Source organism: Camellia sinensis, chromosome 7, assembly GCF_055761805.1.
Source record: "Camellia sinensis isolate YWXY chromosome 7, ASM5576180v1, whole genome shotgun sequence".
Lineage (NCBI taxonomy): Eukaryota > Viridiplantae > Streptophyta > Magnoliopsida > Ericales > Theaceae > Camellia > Camellia sinensis.
The window spans coordinates 50,933,006-50,952,065 of NC_138967.1; the positions used below are offsets into that span (position 1 = coordinate 50,933,006).

At 38.7% G+C, this 19,060-nt stretch overlaps 1 pseudogene; it reads left to right on the forward strand.

The window, feature by feature from the left end:
- Nucleotides 1-9,455: 9,455 nt before the first annotated feature.
- LOC145795799 (LRR receptor-like serine/threonine-protein kinase RGI1) lies at nucleotides 9,456-18,711 on the forward strand (annotated as a pseudogene).
- The last annotated feature ends 349 nt before the right edge of the window (nucleotides 18,712-19,060 follow it).

The following is a 19,060-nucleotide window of genomic DNA, read 5'->3' on the forward strand; positions in this document are numbered from 1 at the left end:
TAAGTTCAAGGGTTGTTTGTGATCAAGAACATGTAATGAGTCGATTTTGTTGAGATTGAAGTCTTAGAACTCATGCATGTAAGAAATTACCTTGAAATTGCATGTTTGAGCTTGAAACACATGATTCTTGTGGAGTTTTGGGTAAAGCTCATGTTGTAGTCACCATTTGTACCATCTAAGTTGAGAATGATGAGCATCTCCCACATGCATGTACAAATCATGGGAGTATAAGTCTTGAATGTTGAATTTGAGCATGTTGATGATGGGTTTGAGACAATTTGGGACATGCATGTAGATAATTCATGTAATTGAGCTTCCTAATGTTGTAATCTGCATTAGTAGCATGTTAGCATGTGTAAATGTGTAATTTGAACCATTGCATGCAAGAAATGTAGATGGAAAACTAATTTGGAGCTCAAGAACACGATCTGGGAAACCCAGATTTTTGAGGTCCGCTCGAGCGGGGTAATGGCCGCTCGAGCGGGAAAATCGTGCTCCCAGCATTTTTGCAGAGTTGGATGCCCGCTCGAGCGGGACATTTCACGCTCGAGCGTGGATTTTTGTAGACGGACCTTCAGCTCGAGCGCATCTTTTGTGCAACCAGTACCTTGCAGGCCTTAAGGGTCCGCTCGAGCGGAGAATCTTACGCTCGAGCGGGGACCCTGTTTCCTGGAATTTTGTTCATGCATTCTGTGATTCGTTTTCCGTTCTCTTTCACTTGTAAGCACTCTTAGGCATGTGTTACGCATTGTAAATGAGTTAATGAGATAAGAACAAAGCCTAAAGAGGAATATGTGAATTAAAGAACGGATTGAACTGTTAGTGACCCTTCTGTATTCATGAAATGTGTAGGGTCAAGCTCCAGGGCGCATCCACAAGCCGATCACTGTGAGTAATATCAATATTTGAAAACTTGTCAATGTCCAATTGTTATTCCCCTATAAATATTATGAGTTGTTAATTGGGATTGTGGACAAAAGTCTGACAAGAATAAACAAATGAATGGGCCAAAGGCCGTTTGACATGAATGAATGGGCCAAAGGCCGTTTGACATGAATGAATGGGCCAAAGGCCGTTTGACATGAATGAATGGGCCAAAGGCCGTTTGACATGAATGAATGGGCCAAAGGCCGTTTGACATGACTGAATGGGCCAAAGGCCGTTTGACATGACTGAATGGGCCAAAGGCCGTTTGACATGAGTGAATGGGCCAAAGGCCGTTTGACATGAATGAATGGGCCAAAGGCCGTTTGACATGAATGAATGGGCCAAAGGCCGTTTGACATGAATGAATGGGCCAAAGGCCGTTTGACATGAATGAATGGGCCGAAGGCCGTTTTGCCATGAATGGAAACCCGGATGGGCCAAAGGCCAGAATGTTTGGAACTACAGTTACTTGACTTGCATTTCGTATAGTTATATATATTTTGCTGTTAAACAGAAGTATGAATTGGGCCCAAGGCCGTTTGGAGCATGTTGTTCTACATATTGTTATGTAACTGTTATATTTGATATTATTCACTGGGCTATCGCTCACGCTCATTCATGTATTTGTAGGTGAGCCAAGGGAAGTCCAAACCCAGCCCCAGTGAAGTCTGCTAGGAACAACAGGAGTTTTGGGAGAGTCAGCCTTGTGCCTCGCGCATGAGACCATCCTTGCCCTTTTACTATGTACCTATGTTTTGTCTTGTTGGCAAGGACCTAGTGCATGTCTGTACATGGTCTGTTATAGGTTGACTCGTTTTGGACGATCCTGTCTGTAATGAATTTTGTGAAACTGTACTTTTGATGTGAGTTATTAACGTATCTGAGTATGGTTTGTTTGATGTGCATATAAGCACGGCTCTATGGACAAAGTTTTTAATTTTGCTTCCGTTTGGCCCCCATTAACTCTGTTAGAATACGTTTAGAACAGTTTGAGGCCGTAGGTAATCTCATGATTACTGGCCGGTTACGTCCTTAACCCACGGGGGCGGGTTCGGGTCGTGACACCCTTGCTGGCTTGAGCACGAAATTGAGACGTTCATGCCCAATGACATGATGCTTCTTTCATGCTCAAGAAGCTTGTGGCTTGGTTCATCTTTCAAATCAGAGGACTTCTCATTTTTGGAGTTAACCGGTTAAAGGGCTTATCGGTAATCTAAAATGAGTAAATAAAACGAATGAAAGTAAAACATGCCAAGATAGCATGTTTGTGTTGCATTGCATGTGTTTGGGTCGAACGTTAATCCAAACACGAGAAACGAGGGACGTTTCATACTTGAAGTGATGAAACGTGCCTCATTTCTTAGTCGTCGTCCCCCTTGATCGTGCATGATAGGGTGGAGGCCTCTTAAGTCTTGTGTGTTACTTGTGCATTCATTAACTTGTACAAACTCGGCTTCTTGGCCATCATGCATTGCGATGCTTGGTTGGTGGCCCGAAAGTCAAGTACCACACTCCTTTGAGCTTGAGAAATGATAAAGAGGGTGGTTGTACACACATATCCTACAAATGCCTTGCCTTGCCCCTTTGGTACTCTGTTTGCAGCAAAACTAGAGTATGCAGAAGCAACTGGCCGACCGGCCAGAGGAAGTGGCCGACCGGACACTTTAAGTGGCCTACAGCCTCCCCTGGTGGCCGACAGTCCACTAGCTTAGAGGTGGTTCAAAGTGGTGCAGAAGCAGCCTGGAAATTGGTTCAGTGTTCGGAAATCAAGGTGAATGCAAACAGAGGCAACTGGTGGCAAAGCGACGGATTTTCGGGAGGAAGCCGATCGAGCATGCATGCATCCTTTTCCCTCAAGGCCTTTTAACTGTTTTGCTTAGATGGTTAATTCGTTGGTTCTGTACTTAATTAGTTAACGTGCTTAGCTGATCGATTTTTGTTGTAATAACTAATTAGTTAACTAGAATAGTTAATTAGTTTTGTTTTGTAATAAATAGCTTAGCTTAGTGTAACTTAGCTTATTTATTCGGACCCTTCGTCGAGAGGGAAAATATTGTAATAAGTGTGCGTGTGTGTGTGAATGTCTTCCAACCCCACGTCTTTCTCCCTTTTATTTACCAGCTTTCAATGGTTAGTTTTAGGGCATGTTTCAATTAGCATACTTATGCTTTGCATGCGTGCATCATTCATTTGTATTGCATGCACTGGGCTCGGCGCATCATCCAAACTGCATTGTATTTCAATACACTTTCTTGAATACATGTTTCAAAGCATGTTATCAAGTGTTGCATTCATATGCCATCTTAGATAGCCGAGCCTACTTAGTTGCATTTTGCATGTGTTGCATTAGGCATCTAGCATAGTTAGGATTCATGCATGATTTCTAATTAGCTTCTTTTTTTGGGTCGGAGTACACTATGAGTGTTTATGCTTTAGCATCCTTGCATGTGTATGAGTGTTGCCATGACAGCATGCTTGCCATGAGGCTATTTGCTTAAATTGCTATAATTGCATGAATGCCTGTGGATGAAGGCTTCATTGCTTGAATTGGGACAATTCATCAAAATGTGAGTTTTAAGCCCACTTTGCGGAGTGGCACATCATGTTTTCTAAGCCCACTTGAGGGTAGCAAATCCGCGCTATAGCCTACTTGCGAGTAGCCCTTTCAAACCATTTTCGAAAAACAAACATGAGATGTTTTGTTCCAAATTGAGTGATTTAGTCTATACTTGTATGCTGCGTGCATCACATAGTAAGGTTAGCTTAATAACCGGAATAAGAACACATGTGTTTTCAAAACAACATATCATGCTTAGTAGAGGTCAATCCTTTGATCGGCCTAGCGAGGGTGCTCATTTCGGGACCTTCCCCTCTCGTACCCAAGTTCCCGAGCCGATGCAACTTTCGTGATGACGGACACGTGGCCTTAGGCATGAGTCAGGGTTTCCTAAATTTCCCAAAACAAAACATTTAGGTGGCGACTCTGAAATCAGGAAAAGCAGTCCATGTTTGGTGCTTTTTGATTAAAATCGATTTTCCAAAACGATTTGCCAAATTTAGACTCTTTGGTGATTTATCAGTTTTACATTGCACTTTGTGAGATTAGATTTAGAACCGTGACAGGAGTCCGAACTGTAGTAGCTAGAACCCAATCCGTGCCCTCTCTGAAAGGGGGGCGCGCGGAGAGAGTTTCGGGCAGTCTACAGTAAGGCATCTCGACACAAACAATGCTACGTCCCTCTTCATCCCCTTCCACCAAAACTGGCAGCTAAGATCATGGTACATCTTCGTACCTCCCAGATGCACCGCAATGCAAGAGTGATGAAACTCACGGAGTACCTCCTCCCGGCAAGACTCTGGCACAAAAAGTCGAACAACATATCTAATACTCGAATTAGAATGCACATTCAGACCCCTCTTCACCTTACCACTAGCAATCTTCTCCCGGATGGTCTCAACCTCCGGATCACCCCTTTGTGTCTCAATAACTCAGCTTACTAGTGTAGGCTATGCGACTACAATAAACAAGGTAGGCAACTCAGCAGACTCGCCAAGATGCAAGTCAAACTCGCCGATAGCACCTAACATCTCCCATTCCCGAACGGCAATACAAGCTATACTGCCAGAGAATTTCTAACTCAAAGCATCGGCCACAACATTGGCCTTCTTGGGATGATAATATAACTCGAAATCATAGTCCTCCATGAACTCCATTTGCCTCCTCTATCTCAGATTCAGATCCTTCTGAGAAAACAAGTACTTTAGACTCTTATGATCCGAGAACACCTCGAATCTCTCGCCATATAAATAATGCCTCCAGATTTTCAAGGCAAAGATCACTACTGGTAACTCTAGATCATGAATAGGGCAGTTCCTCTCATGAATCTTTAACTGCTATGAACCATAAGCAACTATATTCCCCTCCTGCATCAAGACACACCCCAAACCTTCCTGATATGCGTCACAGTATATAGCATAACCCAAACCCCTCTCCGGGATAATCAAAATTGGAGTAGTAGTGAGTCTAATCTTCAACTCCTGAAATGACTTCTCACAAGTCTCACTCCACACAAATTTGATTCCCTTCCTCGTCAGTTTGGTCAATGGAGCGGCCAAACTAGAAAAGTCTTTCACAAAATGGCGATAATACCTGGCCAACCCCAAGAAACTCCGGATCTCAAAGGCGTTCTTAGGTTTCTCCCAATCTTGCACTGCCTCTATCTTGGAGAAATCCACAATCACCCATTCCCCAAATACCACATGGCCTAAGAACTTCACCTCTTTTAGCCAAAACTCACACTTCCCGAACTTAGCATATAACTGATAGACTCTAAGAAACTCCAACACAACCTGCAAGTGGTCCTTGTGTTCCTCCTTAGAGGGTGAATAAATCAGAATGTCGTCAACAAAGACAACCACAAAATGATCAAGATACTCATGAAAAAACCCAATTCATCAGGTCCATAAACAAGGTTGGTGCATTAGTCAACCCAAAAGGCATGACTAGGAACTCACAGTGGTCGTACCGTGTACGGAATGTCGTTTTCGGGATGCCTCCTCCCTCACCCTCAACTGGTGCTAACCCGATCTCAAGTCTATCTTTGAAAAGCAAGAAGACTCCTTCAACTGATCAAACCGATCGTCTATACGGGGCAATGGGTACTTGTTCTTAACAGTCGCCCGGTTTAGTTTTCGGTAATCAATACAAAGCCGTAATGTACCATCATTCTTTTTGGCAAAAAAGGCCAGTGCTCCCCAATGCGAAGTACTGAGGCGGATAAAACCCTTGTCTAGCAATTCCTAGAGTTGAATCTTCAACTAACTTAACTCAACAGGTGCAAACCTATACGGAGCCATGGAAATCGGTGTTGTGCTCAGCACTAGGTCAATAGAGAACTCAATCTCTCGGTGAGGTGGTAAACCAGAGAGATCCTCAAGAAAGACATCCGGGTACTCACAGACTACCCTTGGCAACTCAACCCAAACTATATCACTCTCTGTCCCCAAGAATGTAGCAAGAAAGAGGCTAAACTCGCCTCGACCACGCAAGTCACAAACCGATAACAAAGCCCTATCAACCCAATCTTCCAAGAAATAAAATCAGTCACTGCTCGAGGTACACACAGTAACCCTCTGACGGTAACAGTCTATAATAGCTCGATACGTAGACAACCAATCCATATCCAGTATAACATCAAAACTCAACATATCAAGCAAAGCAAAACAAAATGGAAGTCGACAACCGGCAACCTCTATATCACAAACCCGACATCCCTATTTTAACACAATCTCACCCCCAACCGGTGACTCTACGCAGAGTGGCAATGCTAATCGAGCCAACTCTAACCCCAATACATTGGCAATAGAATTGCATAACAAGAAGGTACCTCTCACAACCGAAGGTGCTAGCACTAACTCTAGCGTGGTAATAACATACACACACCTAGTAGGTCTCTGATCCACCTGCTCCCCTCTCGAAGCATAAGCTGAATGTACAGACTGAGCCAAAGAGGCTCTCGAAGTGGCCCTCGAGGCCAGTGCCAACTGTACTGGTTGGTGACTTTGAGTTTGCCTCAATCCATATGTACCAGGTATGACACTCAACTGTGGACAGTACCTCTTCATGTGTTCTGCCTGTCCACTCTAAAAGCAAGTCAAAGACTACCCCCTCCCCTGACTCTGGCTCGGTGGGCGGATTGAAAACAGAGCAGGACATTGTCCTCTCTCATTCTGTGGGCAAGAAAAGGACTTGTGACCCAACTAACCACACTTGAAACAAGAAAATCCTCCCTGGCCACCTCTCCCTACCCATGAACTTGGCACTAGAAAAGTGGACCTAGACTGTGCCTCATGAGACTGCTGTGGTGTAAAACCCCTCTGCCTCTTGCTGTCTCAAGCCTCACCCTGTATCTCCTGGCCTCTTTACCTGAAATCCCTTATCTCCCTCTCTCTAGCTCCTAACTGGGTTTCCATATGTGCCGCTACCTCAACAAGACAGCTATACTCCCTCGTCATTGACCCGCCCACACAGTAGGCAAGCTCATCTCTCAGTCGAGTCTCAAACTCGATACAACGGTGCTCCTCAGTTGCCACAAGCTCAGGAGCAAATCTGGACAAACTAGCAAAGGTGGCCTCAAACTCCGCCACCAGTGTGCCAAGCTACTGTTTGAGGTTCTTGAACTGTTCCCTCAAATTCTCTCTGACAGTAGCAGGCAGATACTTCTCTTGAAAGGCGTTGACAAAGGCCTCCCAAGTCACCCCAATACGTCCTCGCGCATATTTCCACCACTGACCCGTTTCTCCCTTCAACTGAAAGGATGCCAAGGTCACTCTCAGAGCGTCATCCTCAATGTTTAGTATCTCCAACGTCTTAACCATTTGCCCTAGCCACTCATCAGCCATCAGTGGCTCCTTTGGATCTCCCACAAAAATATCCGGATTGGTCCAGAAGAACTCCCTTTTGGACTATCGAAGCTAAATTTTGTTCTTTATTTGTTACACAAGTTCGGGGTGAAATTTGTGTGTCTTGAGTTGAAGACCTTGCTTTTGTAAAAAAAAAAAAATTAAAAATAGTTATATAACTCAAAACACTTACAAAAATTTTATGAAGCGTTTATGCATGAGTATTTATTTTCTGAAAATTTGCGAATTGAACAGTGTTCAGTTTAATTTATAGTAGAATTTGTGTGTTGAGATTTGATATTAAAATCATGACTTAAGGTAAAACTTATTGGGTTTAGTTTGTATATATTTGGGGCATGTTTAGTTCATGGGTGGAAATTTAATTCAAGAGCCATAATTCAGAATCAATTTAATTTGGGTTCATATAACACATGTTTAATTGTTTGGTCTTTTTAATTATGTGAATGTAAGGTACCACTTCGAAAGTTGTTATTATTTATTATATTGTATTATAATAAATGTTTGAAATATGAATTTATGGTGTGTTTTATCAAATGAAAAATATATTTTGTGACGAAACAAATTATATTATTTTATGTTACAAAATATTAAAGTGTTGTTAAAATAATTTTAATCGATGCATATATATAGATGTATGTAAAAAAAAAAAAAAAAAAAAAAAAAAAGAGGCAACCCACGTGGGGCTGCCCCTACCCCCTTTCCTTTTTACGTTTTCTTTCCTCTTCATTCTCTTTTCCTTTCCCAGAGAGTTGGTTCCTCTCTCTCTCTCTCTCTCTCTCTCTCTCTCTCTCTCTCTCTTCAATTTCCACCATTGTTGCTCAAGCTTTGTGCTTAGAGTAGAAGCCCTTAGAGTGAGATTTTGTACAATTTTTAAAGGAAGTTGGAGAGCTCGCTGCACTCTTCGCACCGGTAGTCTCGGATTCTTGATTCGACAAGCTTGCATTTTCGGATTTGTTTTTCGTCATATTTTGAGGTAGGGATTTCTTTGATTCTTTTCAATATATCACTATAGATAGATATGTAGTACTTTTTATTGCATGAAAAACATGAGTTTATAAGTGATTTTTTTGAAATACATGTATATGAGATTTAGGGTTTTGAATCAAATAGTTTAATCTTATATTTTGTTGTTGATTATGGAAATTTTAAGCTAATAGAACATGTTTATGATGGTTGAAATAAAAAGTCCTAATTTTTAATTTAATGTTAATGAGAATGCAAAGAAAAGATGATATTTTGTTTTATATAAATATCGATTCATGTTGAATTATTATTATTATTATTATTATTATTATTATTATTATTATTATTATTATTATTATTATTATTTATTTATTTATTTATTTATTTTTTTGTGGATAAGAAATGTGAAATGGGAAGAGAAGGAAATTTAAATGGTTGATCCTGTGATGTCTTGGTTAATATGATGAATGGATGCTATTAAAAGTTAGTTGTGAATTTTAAAATGAAAAACCCTAATTTTTATTTGATGGTTATGTAGTATGAAAAAAGGGTTAATGTTTATGAATGGTTGAGCTAGGTATTGTCATTGGTAAATTGAAAAATGTGATAGTTAAAAAGTAATTAATAGATGATTGTAATAATTATTGTGAATGAAGTACATGATTATCATGAAATTGGCCTATGTTGTAAATGTTGGTGATCAAAAATAGTGGAATCAATTGTGGACATTACGAGATGGTATAATTGTTAATCTAACTCTAGACAATATTGGTAATATTGAGGTATGGAAATGTTATGAGAATCACACTATCTTGTTTATAAGAATTTATATTATTACTATTAAATGCTTAGAGGTTTTGTCCTTGGCCATTGGTGGAGAATGATATTACTTGTTATAGAATTGATGTGAAATAAGTTGATATGAAACCTTATGTGTTGTTGATTAACTAAATAATTACGTGATTATATGTGAATGAATTGAAGGAAATTGAGATGCACGTGTTATGGAATGTGGTTGTGCTATATAAAGGTAACGCGATCCTTTCGGTTAGCAACCGGTAAAGCGGGCTGATGTGCTATATAAAGGTAATGTGTTCCTTCCGGTTAGCACCCGGTAAAGCAGGCTATGCTATATAGAGGTAATGAATTCCTTCCGGCTAGCAACCGGTAAAGCAGGTAGATGTGGATCTTGGCGAGACCATGATCGTAATGTGGGGCTTGGCGAGACTACAAGTTGTTTATTTTATTACGAGATTTTATTGCTAATGTGTGTATATTTGTAGAGATTATTGTTGACGAAAATATGTATTGAGAATATAGTTGAAGTTGTGTTATGAGGTGGATTGATTCTATTGAGAATATAATTGTTATATTTATTAGTGTTGTTTGATGTAAATGAGTAGGCACGAGATTATAAAGGATTAATTGTGGATTTGATTTTGAAAATAAACAACGTGATGAAATCATTTTAATTATAAAAGATAAGTCGTAAGTTGCCGAAATGGTTATTGTGTGTGATATTCAAGATGTGCCTTCGGTTTGGAAATCTTTTGAATTGAAAATAATGTGTTACAAAGGTCTAAAAAACGGATTTTTCTTGAAATGATAAAGAATTATTCTTTTGAGAAAAGTATGCGTATATATTTTGGATATGCAAAACAACACTATCTATGTATATTTATTGAGTTGGAGCATTCATGATCATATATATCTATATTATACTATTGTTTAGAATCACTGGGACCTCTACTGGACATTAGTGTTCATCCCATGTTGTTAACCATTTTTTAGGTGAGAAGTTTGGAATATTGTTCAAGACCATGGAGTCTCCTTATTTGTTGACCACGAGGTCTAATACTTATAGGCAGAATGCCATCTTATTGTAATTGAACAGTTCATCACCGTGCATACGAAAGAGAACATTTATTGCTTAGCTATTTATTCTTGCTTCCACTTTTATTATGATGGAAATGGACTATAATCAAGGATTGGATAATGATATTCGAGTAATAAAATCTTGAGTGATACAGTTAGTCTCAAAAGACTACTTCTCCAATATACTTATATTAGTGGTCACATTCCAATAGAAATTGGAAATTCCAAAAATTTGGTTCTCATTGCCCTAGATAAAAGCCTTTTTTCAAGTCTTATTCCTCAATCTTTGGGTAATTTGAGTGAGTTAACCATTTTGTGCCTTAATGATAATCAATTTTCTGGACAAATTCCCCCAAATATTGGTACCTTGAGCAAGTTAATCGATATTCGCTTGTTTATAAACCGATTATCTGGTTCGGTGCCTAGAGAAATAGGAAACTTGTCATCCTTGGTAAATCTTTATCTAAGCAGAGAACAACTTCATAGGTCACTTGCCTCAACAAGTGTGTCAAGGTGGAAAGCTTGTGAATTTTAGTGCATCCTACAACAAGTTCAGTGGTCCTATCCCAACAAGTCTAAGAAATTGCACAAACTTATACAGAGTCCGGCTTGAATATAACCAATTAATGGGTAATCTAGACCAAGACTTTGGAGTGTATCCAAGCCTCACTTACAAAGACTTGGGCTACAATCGCCTTCGTGGTAATCTCTCACCACAATGGGGACAATGCTGGAACTTGACACTACTAAGAATTTCTTGGAACATGATAGGTGGTGAAATCCCAAATGAAAGTGTTCAATTGAACCAACTAGGAGTGCTTGACCTTTCTTCTAATCAACTTTCTGGAGAATAACCGGCCCAAATTGGAAAATTGTCAAAATTAACGTCCCTAAGCTTGAGAGATAACAAACTTTCAGGTCATGTACCTTTAGAAATTGGAGTACTATCAAATTTGGGATATCTAGACCTATCATTGAACATGTTAAGTGGTCCAATTCCTGATCAAATTGGGAATTGCATGAAACTACGGTTTTTGAGTTTGAGCAAGAATGGCTTAAATGGTATGTTCCCATACCAAATTGGTAATCTTGTAGGTTTACAAACTATACTTGATTTAAGTCACAATTCGCTAATCAGAGAGATATCACCCCAGATTGGGAAGCTTATAAACCTAGAAAATTTGAACCTCTCTCACAATAATCTTTCTGGCTCCATACCAAATTCTCTAGGTGATGTGGTCAGCTTGTTGGCCATTGATTTGTCCTACAATGATCTAGAGGGTCCTCTTCCTGATAGTAAGGACTTTTCTTGTTTCCTCCAAAATCTTTTGCCAATAACAAAGATTTATGTTGTGATCTTCAAGGTCTAAGGCCATGTAACACACCAATATCTACTTGGAAAAATGGAGATCAATTACGTATGGTCATTATTGTCATCACCTCTACCGTGGGTTCATTGATTTTAATTCTTGACGTTGTTGGGATAATTGTGCTTTACAAGAGGCATCATCAATGGAACATTCGAGAAGATGAACAAGAGGTTTCATTACAGAGAGACAATCTTTTTTCATTTTTGAATTTTGATGGAAAAATTGTGTACGATGACATCATCAATGTAACCGAAGATTTCAATGATGTGTATTGCATTGGAGTGGGAGGATCATCAAGAGTTTACAAAGCTACGCTACCAAGTGGCCATGTGGTTGCAGTGAAAAATATGAACTCCACAACCGAAGGCATGGAGATTGATACGATGAGGAGTTTTGTGAATGAGCTAGCAACATTGGCAAAAATACGACACCAAAACATTGTGAAGCTCTATGGTTTTTGTTCCCATGAAAGGCACAAATTTTTGGCTTATGAGTTCATGGAAAGAGGAAGCTTGGCAGATATTCTAAGCAATGAGAAAGAAGCAAAGGAGTTGGATTGGGATAAGAGGGCGAAAGTTGTTAAAGGTGTATCAAATGCTTTATTATACTTGCATCATGATTGCGTGCTTCCAATAATTCATCGAGACATATCAAGTAAGAATGTTTTATTGAACTCAGAACTCGAGGCTCGTGTCTCATATTTTGGCACTACAAGTTTTCTGAAGCACAATTCTTCGAATTGGACCGCAATCGCAGAGACATACAGATACATCGCTCCAGGTAACTTCAACAAATTCATAAGAGGTTTTTTTTTTTTGATAATCAGTTGTTCGGGACAGTTTGAAAAAGAAAACAAATTCATGAGAGTAATATTATATAAACAAAAAAAAAATTAAATCAAATTAAAGGGTCATTCTCGTCATGGATTCTATATAAAAATCACGTAGGAATTGACTGTCCTTCATGAAATAGTAAAATTTTCTTTTGAGAGTATGAGCAAAATTATCCATTGAAATCATGGTTTTAAATAATGGTAGCACGTATCGGTAAGCGATGCAATAATATGTCGCTCCATATCAGTGAATAATAGTACTAGATCTCAAAAATCCTATTACATATTAGCCGATATAGTACGTAATGACCGATATTTAAAACTATTATCAAAATATATGATTTTGTTTTCATCAAAAACTTCTTTAATAATTGTTTCAAAAAAATGCATTTAGTATATGAGATGTTAATTGGTACTAATTGTGTTGAGAACGACCATCTAAAAGTAATTCTCATATTTGTTTTCAAGATCTATCTATGAGAACAATCATTTGTTTACCATCCAATATTTATTATTTTAGTTTTTGTTTTTTTTGTTCTTTATTTTTTATCACAGAGTTATCATACACAATGGAAGTAACAGAATAATGTGATGTGTATAGCTTGGAGTTTTGTTGTTGGGTATACCTCCTTATTGGAGTGTGGGATCCAATTGGTTTACTAAAAGAGTTTTAATTTGGTTTGGTTTAGGTATAATATATTTTTATATATTATATTTGTGGAGACCCAATTCAATTTGGTAACAATTAGGGTTTGATTTTAAAACCCAAGATTCAATATATATATATATATATTGTTTATTCTTCACAAAGTGGGGATGTACGGCTTTCACAGATTTTGTTCAAACTTTTCCGAAGTGGTGCCGCTGCTGTAACATCTTTTTTCGGGATTCGTGCCAATTAATTCATCTTTGGTGATTTTTGGTTTGGAGTGGCAGTGCTTGAATACAACTCGGTGGTGTGGTTTCGACTACTTTGTTTGGTTCATTTTTGGTGTTGATTTGCTTCGTTATTTTGGATCTTCTACAACTCTGGTTCTGAAGATTTTGGTTCATCTATTTGGTGAGGTCTTTCCTCTTGTTTATTTGTGATTATTTGGAATTCACCTAAGGGTGGTTTGTGAGACCATTCGTGTCTCGTTTGTAATCATTTGGAAACTATTTGGTTGATAGTGGAATCGGATTTCGATCCCGTGGACGTACCTCACATTGAGGGAACCACGTAAAAATTCTTGTGTTGCCTTTGATTTAATTTTTCCGCATTAGTTTTTATTCCCATTGATTGGTTTACTTGTGGGGAATCACATATTTTCCTAACAACTGGTATCAGAGCTTACGGTTTATTTAGCTCTATTTATTTGTGTAAATCAATGGAGGGGAATGTGGGTCATATGTCTAGCTTCAATGGAAGCAATTGGGTAACTTGGAAAACTAAAATGGAGGACCTATTATTTTGTAAAGATTTGTATGGGCCTATTGAGGGTGATAGTGGCAAACCCGAGGGTATGAAAGATGATGAGTGGAAGAGGCTTAATCGAAAAGTCGTTGGGGTTATCCGTCAATGGATTGATGACAGTGTGTTTCATCATGTTGCTACTGAAACTTCGGCACATGATTTATGAAAAAAATTAGAGAGTCTTTATGACAGAAAATCAGCCACAAATAAAGCCTTTCTGTTTCGTAAGTTGGTTAATTTAAAATATAAAGATGGCAGCCCCATTCCAGAACATTTGAATGAAATAAAGAGTATTGTTAACCAACTTGCTTCTATGAAAATTATTTTTGATGATGAGTTGCAGGCTTTGATGCTACTTAGTTCTTTGCCCGAAAGTTGGGAGACTTTGGTTGTGACAGTTAGTAATTCAGCACCCGATGGAGTTGTCACAATGGGCCAGGTCACTAGTAGCTTGTTGAATGAAAACTAGAAGTAAATCAGCGGGTTCCTCTCATTCAGAAGTATTTGTTGTGAGAGGCCGAAGCAAAACAAGGGGGAGGAGTAAGACACCTCGTGGTCGTGATCAAAGCCGTGACAAATCAAAAGATGGTTCTTTTTCAAAGAAAGACATTGAGTGCGATTATTGCCATGAGAAAGGGCACATGAAGCAGGAATGCTGAAAGCTCAAGAATATGGAGAAAAGGCGTGACAAAAGTGTGGACAAGAAACAAGAAGACACAACGGCAGTTACTACCGATGATCTCATGGTCGTTTGTGAAGATGATTGTATCAATTTTGTGGGCCAAGAGAGTAATTGGGTGATTGATTCCGGTGCTTCTTTTCATGTGACTTCTCGAGTTGATTTCTTCACTACCTACACCGAAGGAGATTATGGTTTTGTTCGAATGGGTAATGAAGGTTTGTCCAAGATTATTGGCATGGGTGATGTTTGCTTGGAAACAAATTTGGGCTGCAAGTTGTTGCTTAAAGATGTGAGGCATGTCCCGACATTCGCCTCAATTTGATCTCTACTAGAAAGCTAGATGATGAAGGATTCAACAACAAATTTGATGATGGAATATGGAAGCTCACAAAGGGTTCTTTGGTGGTGGCTACATGCAAGAAGACTCATACACTTTATTCGATGCAAGGAAAAATTTGTAAAGGTGTTGTCAATGCACTTCAAGATGATACTTCTACCGAATTGTGGCATAAGCGGCTTGGCCACATGAGTGAAAAGGGGCTGCAAGTTTTGTTCAAGAAAGAGCTTCTACCCGGTTTGAAAGGTACACATCTCAAAACTTGTGTTCATTGTTTGGCGGGTAAACAACATAAAGTTTCTTTTCATAAAAATGTTGCCTCTAGAAAAGAAAATGTTTTGGAGTTGATTCATTCGGATGTTTGTGGTCCTTTAAAAGTTAGAACACATGGTGGTGTACTTTATTTTGTTACTTTCATTGATGACTATTCAAGGAAAGTTTGGGCTTTTCTACTAAAAACTAAAGATCAAGTTCTAGAAGTATTTAAGCATTTTCAGGCCATGGTTGAAAGAGAAACAGGGAAAAAATTGAAGTGCATCTGATCAGACAATGGTGGTGAATACATTAGGCCATTTGATGAGTATTGTCGTAGCCAAGGTATTCAGCATCAAAAGACAGTTAAGAAGACTCCTCAACAAAATGGAGTTGCCGAGAGGATGAACCGCACCATTGTGGAAAGAACAAGGTGTTTTCTTTCACAAGCTAAATTGCCAAGATCCTTTTGGGGTGAGGCATTGAAGACAGCGGTTGACGTGATCAATTTGTCTCCTTCCTATCCTTTGAATGGTGATGTTCTAGAAAGAGTTTGGACCGGTAAAGATGTATCTTATGAGCACTTGAGAGTGTTTGGTTGCCGAGCTTTTGTTCACATTCCAAAAGATGAGAGGTCCAAACTTGATAGCAAGTCAAGACAATGTATTTTTCTTGGCTATGGGCATGATGAATTCGGGTATAGATTGTGGGATCCGGTCGACAAGAAAATCATTCGAAGCCATGATGTTGTGTTTCTTGAAGACCAAACAATTGAAGACTTTGGCAAAGATGATCAACCGGAGCCAAAAACTAGTGATCTCATTGACATGGATCCATCTCCTTCATCTTCAGTTGATGATGAAAATGGGGGAGATGTGCAACAACCTATTAAAGATGTAGAGGATGATACTAATCCTAATGAAGTTGAGCCAGAAATTGAGGAAGAGCATCCAACTCAAGAACCAACACCACAACTTGAGTTGAGGAAATCTACAAGGGACCGACAACCTTCAAGAAAGTATCCTCCCAATGAATTTGTGTTGATTTCCGATCAAGGGGAGCCCCAGAGCTACCAAGAAGCAATTGAGCATGCAAAGAAAGGTGATTGAAAAAAGTCCATGGAAGAGGAGATGAATTCTTTACTTGAAAATCAAACCTATGATTTAGTGAAGTTGCCTAAGGGGAGGAAAATTTTGAAAAATAAGTGGGTCTTCAAATTGAAGAATGATGGCAAGAATCTGAGGTACAAAGCATGTCTTGTTGTGAAAGGCTTTGGGCAAAAGAAATGTATTGACTTTGATAAGATTTTCTCGCCAGTTGTGAAAATGTCTTCTATTCGGGTTGTAATTGGCATGGCTGCAAGTATGAACCTTGAAGTTGAGTAACTTGATGTGAAGACCGCATTTCTTCATGGTGATCTTGAAGAAGAAATTTACATGGAGCAACCGAAAGGTTTTGTGGAAAAGGGGAAAGAGAAATTTGTTTGCAAATTGAAGAAAAGTTTGTAGTCTTCAGCAAGTCCCGCGGCAATGGTACAAAAAATTTGACTCTTTCATGATGAATAATGGTTTTTCTAAAACCACTTTAGACCATTGTGTGTTTGTGAAAAATTTCCCGGATGGTAAATTTATTATTCTTTTGCTTTATGTTGATGACATGTTAATTGTGGGTCAAGATTCTACCATGATAAACAGGTTGAAATTGGAGTTGAGCAAGTCTTTTGCTATGAAAGATTTGGGACCGGCAAAGCAAATACTTGGTATGAAAATTGTTCGTGATCGCAAAGAGGGGCTGATTTGGTTATCTCAAGAAAGCTACACTGAGAAAGTTCTTGAGAGATTCAACATGAATAAAGCAAAGCCGGTTGGTTGTCCACTTGCGGGTCACTTCAAGTTTAGTTCGAATCAATGTCCTACAAATAAGAAAGACAAAGAATAGATGTTGAAAGTTCCTTATGCTTCAGCAGTTGGTTCTTTGATGTACGCTGTGGTTTGTACAAGGCCGGATGTTGCTCACGTTGTTGGTGTGGTGAGTCGTTTTCTCTCTAATCCGGGTAAAGAACATTGGGCAGCGGTAAAATGGATTTTAAGGTATCTTCGAGGGACTTCGAAGGTGTGTTTGTGTTTTGGGGATGGTAAGCCGATGCTTGATGGGTTCACAGATTCTGACATGGCCGGTGATATTGATTCTAGGAAATCTACTTCGGGGTATTTGATGACATTTGCAGGGGGAGCTGTGGCATGGCAATCTAAATTACAAAAATGTGTTGCTCTCTCAACTACCGAAGCTGAATTTATTGCTATTACCGAAGCTTGCAAAGAAGAGTTCTGGTTGAAGAAATTTTTGCAAGAGTTGGGTTTGAAGCAAGAAAAATATGTGCTTTATTGTGATAGTCAAAGTGCTATTCACTTGTGTAAAAATTCTACTTTTCATTCGAGATCGAAACACATTGATGTGAGATACCATTGGATTCGTGATGTGTTGGATTTGAAATTGTTACAACTCGAAAAGGTTCACACAGATGATAATATTTCAGATATGTTGACTAAGACTTTGTCGAGAGACAAACATTTAAAGTGTCGAACTTTGGCTGGTATGGTTGATGTCTCCACCTAAGTCGGTAGGAGGAGAATTGTTGGGTATACCTCCTTATTAGAGTGTGGGACCCAATTGGTTTATTAAAAGAGTTTTAATTTGGTTTGGTTTAGGTATAATATATTTTTATATATTATATTTGTGGAGACCCAATTCAATTTGGTAACAATTAGGGTTTGATTTTAAAACCCAAGATTCAATATATATATATATATATATATATTGTTTATTCTTCACAAAGTGGGGATGTACGGCTTTCACAGATTTTGTTCAAACTTTTCCGAAGTGGTGCCGCTGCTGTAACATTTTTTTTTGGGATTCGTGCCAATTAATTCATCTTTGGTGATTTTTGGTTTGGAGTGGCAGTGCTTGAATACAACTCGATGGTGTGGTTTCGGCTGCTTTGTTTGGTTCATTTTTGGTGTTGATTTGCTTCGTTATTTTGGATCTTTTACAGCTCTGATTCTGAAGATTTTGGTTCATCTATTTGGTAAGGTCTTTCCTCTTGTTTATTTGTGATTATTTGGAATTCACCTAAGGGTGGTTTGTGAGACCATTCGTGTCTCGTTTGTAATCGTTTGGAAACTATTTGGCTGATAGTGGAATCGGATTTCGATCCCGTGGACGTACCTCACATTGAGGGAACCACGTAAAAATTCTTGTGTTGCCTTTGATTTAATTTTTCCGTATTAGTTTTTGTTCCCATTGATTGGTTTACTTGTGGGGAATCACATATTTTCCTAACAACCTTTGTCACTAGAAGTTTTGATGGGATCGCATCCGGGAACTCTCATTTCAAATCTAACCTCACTGGTGGATCATAAAATACAACTTAAAGATGTGTTAGATCCTCGTCTTTCACCTCCAACAACTCAAAAGATTGCAGATGAACTAACTTCTATTGTAAACCTAGCACTATGGTGCTTACATGCTGATTCTCAATCTCGGCCTACCATGCATGGTGCATCCGAGTTGCTCCAAATGCAAGCTGGTGATGACTAGATTTCTATGTGCATATACATGAGGTACATATTTGCATATAGGTTAAATGTACCGTTTGTTTCTAAAGTATGCGTTACGTTTCATTTTAAGCCCAATATTTTAGTTATGTCAACATTGTTTCTGTCCAATTTTTGTTCGAAGTTGGACAAAAATACCCTGTCCATTATAAAATTTGGACTGTTACTGAAATTTCTCTTAACAATTATTTTTGTTTCACAGATCAGTAGATAAAATCTTTAAATTGTTTAACATACGTAAGGATTGTTTTCTCAAGAACCAGTGTGATATTTCCAAGATGTAGCTAGATATATTGATAATAAACTTGATTTGGGGGTAAATTACACTTTGT